This window comes from Lethenteron reissneri, chromosome 36, assembly GCF_015708825.2.
Source record: "Lethenteron reissneri isolate LAM-NWPU_2019-01 chromosome 36, ASM1570882v1, whole genome shotgun sequence".
Lineage (NCBI taxonomy): Eukaryota > Metazoa > Chordata > Hyperoartia > Petromyzontiformes > Petromyzontidae > Lethenteron > Lethenteron reissneri.
In genome coordinates this window covers 3,392,702-3,397,547 of record NC_083814.1, presented here as the reverse complement: position 1 = coordinate 3,397,547, position 4,846 = coordinate 3,392,702, and positions in this window count along the sequence as shown.

The window sequence follows — 4,846 nt, the reverse complement described above, 5'->3', positions numbered from 1 at the left end:
CACATTGTTTTTGTTTCTTCATTTAAAGAAAAAAATATAGTGGTTTACAAAAATCATATTATTTATATATATAGGGTGCTTAACAATGTTAACACTCATATGGGACGATCGTTTTTTATAGAAATATAATGGATAAAACACTCTAGCATGATAACAAATGTATGTTAATAGCTTCAAAAAGTCAAAGAGTCTCCACTCGTTCGCCATCATTGTCAACGCGTGCCTGGAATCTTCTCCACGTGGTCTCCAGAGGCCGGAGGCACATTTCTTGTGATGTTGTTGCAAATTCTCAGAAGTGTTAAAAAAAATTAAGCATCCTGTATTATGTATGTATGTATCGCGTAAATACATTTACATTGGTTTAGGTCTACAATTGACAATAGTTTAGCTCGAGAGGTATATAGAACAATTTGCTTTCTTACTGCTGAGTTAAACCAACTATAAAGACACACTACCACTGCCTAACTGCGTAATGCAACTTGGTTGGTCACTGCAAGCGTGTTGGGAATAACCCATCATGCAACTGTACATGCAATGGATGCTGACAAATGATCTGAGACCTTTGTGCCAGTATCCAAAATGATGAAAAATAAGAATAGGTTTTACAATTTCTGTCAATAAAACAGGTGTTAAGATGTGCAAACAACAAATAGATAGCTTTTGCAAGGCATGAAGTCTGCATTAACCACAGGTACTTGTGGTGAACGTGCAAACAAACATGCTCTGATAACAATATAGGCATTGTCTTTGAAACTGATTGGCCTACACCAGAGACAGCCTTCTTCATGACCTCGTCTCACCACCGGTGTTAGACCAGAGAACGCCAAAAGGCGACCAGTACACAGACAATGCATGCATCAGAACACTCACAGCTATATCAATGGGATAGCTTTTGAAACATGTACCTGCAAACTACTCAATTTGGATTACACACCGCGACGTCGCGCGAACACTTGGCAGGACCCTCCTGAAAAAGTCTTGGGACTCCATGAGGCCTGCCTGGATAAATGCAACCGTAACAATAATAATGATAATGGCTGATAAAGATGTAACCCTACGAACACTGCGCACATGCAGTACAGTAAAAAGGTTACATTGAGTCTCGCATGGCCCTGCTGGAGATGTTTGATGGATCCATAATACAGTTTCTTTGGGTTATCGCGTAAATATATAAATGTGTTGTTACCACCACCACCCGACACAGCCAATTGGTAAGGTTTGTCACGTAAACAGAACATGCCAATTCATTAATTGAGCACTCAAAGCACATTTCCACCTGAGCAGAGAGACACTTTGACATTTTTACTTACCATAATAGTATAAATATGAAGCTGTATTCAACAACTGCACGATGACATGTAATATTTAACATTTTGACTTACAATTTTCGTGACTGCAGGAATTCATATTCTTGGTTCTTTCGGTAAAGTCACGTAGATAGAAAATAAAGTAAAAATAATAAAATAAACATTAAAAATAAAATTCAAATAATAATAAAAGCAAAAGGCGAGGAGCCGGAGGGGGCAGGGGGCAGGTGACTTTACTGAAAGAACCAAGAATATATTTTACATCATTTCAAATTATTTCAAGTCTAGGTTGCAACTTCTGGACCGAAAGAGTGACCAACGTAGAAGTAAGAAAAAGGTTGCCCATAGAAGACAACTTGATGATGATGCAGGCCAGTGGGGGGGGGGGGGGTGGCACGTGCTCCCCTGATGATCTGATCGAATTTAGGGATTTCGATCGGATCATTGGGGTTTATTAGTAATAAATCGGCATTTTGCGACCCCCAGCGCCACTGTGTAGCATATTATTACGTGCCTGGGACTATGAGATGATAGGACAATAGTCTGAGTCCATAATTGGCAATAAGTAACGGCAAAGCGGTTATAAGCGACTCACAGAATTGTGCGTAGTTGCGTATACAGTCCACGACTTCCCTGAAGGCATTCACCTTCAGCGAGCGCTGATGCTGATCACACAACGCGGTTCGAATTCGACCCTCAATCGATGGCTGCGCCATCGCCACACACGCATTAAATAATTAGCAAGGGACAAGTCCTTACTTACTAACAACTCCTCGATAATTTTTCATTGCTGACTCCGCCATTGATGCAGGCAGTGATGAGAAGGAAACTGGCACCATTTGGACACACAAGTAGGATGGACAACAACAAGATCATTCAAAGTGTGTTGTGGTTCGGAAAAATGGAAGGAATCGGAATGAGAAGAAGAGCTAACGGAGAATGGCTTGATGACGACGACAGAGATTGGTGCTCGAAAGATGTGGCAACTACGACTTGAGAATATTGGCACAAGACAGAGGAAAGTGGAAACAAATGACGAAAGCGCAGTGTACACCTACGGGCTATCCGCCCATGGACCGTGATGATGATGAGGTTGCAATTTCACAGGTGGATGATACTGCATATTAGCAGTTGCTCAGCGGTAGAGTGAATGGCTCGCAATCGGAAGGAGGCGAGTTCATATCCTGGTTAGGGGGTTTGACTCACCTCATCATCAACCCTTGGTCCAATAAGATGAGTGCCGCTTCGTGAGGAAGTCAACAGTGGTTGTCCGTGCCATAGGAACGTGGAATTTCCACCAATAACTCAGAGCTGTGAGGGGAAGATGAGCACCAATGTCTAAATGCTCATTTGCACAGAAAGTCACTTTAACGACTTGAACATTCGAGTCACGGTTATTGGATCAGTTGGTCCTTAGACATATTTTTATTATCCCCGTTAAGAAGTCAATTAATAAAAAGGTATTCGCATGGTCACAATATTAATACATTCCGAAGATTGTTCAAACATAGTAAATGCACTAAAGGTTACTTCCACTGCCGTGTACATTGTATGTGTTTGTAGCAGCATTGCATTAATTGCCTAACTGAAACTTTGAACAGTGCACACAGCCGATGGAGTTGCATGCACCCGTCATTTAATGTCATTTGGGGTAAAGTAAAGATCACTAAAATAATGAGCCAAGAATGCCTGTTTGTGTGTAACGCGCGTGACGTCACTCCACGTTGACCAGACCCCCTCAATAATAATCATGAATTGGTCCTATTCTTTGGTTCTTTCGGTAAAGTCACGTAGATAGAAAATAAAATAAAATAAATAATTAAAGCTCACGACGTTTCGATCGCAACACAAGCGGTCGTCATCAGGCGGAGAGAAAAGGGGGGTAAGCAACAAGGGGTGGGGTCCTCCACATGGACCCCCCTCCCCTCATTAATAATCATGAGTGGGTGACGTCACTCCTCATGGATCACCCCCACCCCACTCATTAATAATCATGCGCAGGGGACGTCCTCCAAATGGACCCCCCCCCCTCATTAATACTCATGAGCAGGTGACGTCACTCCACATGGGGGGGCGAGGCGCCTCCTCCCCCCTTCTCGGCGTCAACTTACAACCCTCACTAAAAAGGCAGAACCCTCGCGTCACGTGATCTCCGTAACGCTGTTGAGACATAGAAGTAAAAAGGACGTCGTGATGAACAAGGGATTATAACCTTAAAATGAAATAGGTCTGTGTCACCGCGCCCTTACAAATTGCACACGCATTAATGCAATGAATATCATGTCGCGGTCTGCTTTTCGCTTGCAAGTTTCAGATTAATAGCTGTCGTGGCCAACAGCTTTGTCACTGCTTCCTGTAAACCTGCTCACAATGCTCGTATAAATGTAAGATTGTAGTTGTTGCTCTGCATCTACATCACCCCATACGAAGGAAGAAAAATGCGCAAATGCCTGATGATTGCACTGCAAGTGCCATAGGCCCTGCCCGAGCAGCCTCGGGTGTATATTTGCGATTACTTAGGAATGCGTTAAATTTAACAATCACCAACTTATCGACGGCCAAGATATGCCCCCCATTAGGTGTGCAAAGTCTCATTCCAATTGCACCTATATACAAGTACTTGGATCGAGGATATTCAATCAACGCTAGCCCAACGTTGCCCCAAGTTGGCCCAACGTTTGCATGTTTACTGGGTCGCTAGCTCTGGCTGTGGATGTTGCACCGTTTTGTAGCACCGCAGATCGACACGAAAGAGGAATTATTTTGCCGATTACCTGAGGCGCTCACGTTAGCGATTGCTCTCAGACAAGTGAAACTGCCAGGCTGCTTCTATCTTTTGATTGATCCGATTGCTTTCCTCTGTTGCTGTACTTTGTCTCTTATTTATTTTGTTATGTTTGGTGACAAAGGTCGCTAATATCAACGAGGCTTATCCTGGCCTCTTGAGTTCTCCCACCTGAATAAACAAAATATTCTTAAACACTTGAACTTGTGCATGAGAACACTGATAAAGAATGGTTGTTTTGTCACCTGCAGCAAACTTAACCATAATGTACGATTTATTCGAGGTGACATTTATAACGGCTTTGAAAGTTAAGCTACACTGGGCACGTCTGATTTATAGTGTTTTCAAATTAGTTTTGTTTAGCTCACCGATGTCTTCTCGGGTGTTGTTCGGCACAGTGTCTGACGTTTCTCCCCACGTGCTGGTGCCTTCTTCAGGAACACGAGGTACAGCACAACTGCCAAGCCTCACGCGGTAGCGTTTGTTCAAACAGGCATGAAACCATTCGCCCCCTTTCACGATTAAATGAACTGTCACGAATTAGGGCCATGGCTGAGTTAGAGAACCAATTATTTTGGTTGCCATTATAGTGCATATAGAAGTCGGCATTATGCAAACGGTTACTAACAAGCTCCGTGATAAGAAGGCTCAGCTAATCGAGTTTCTCACCTTTCTGAAGAGATGCCGCGACTCTAAGGTAATACCAAACGCATTTGCACTAACATCTGCTGCTGTAACTTCTTCTAATGCTAAA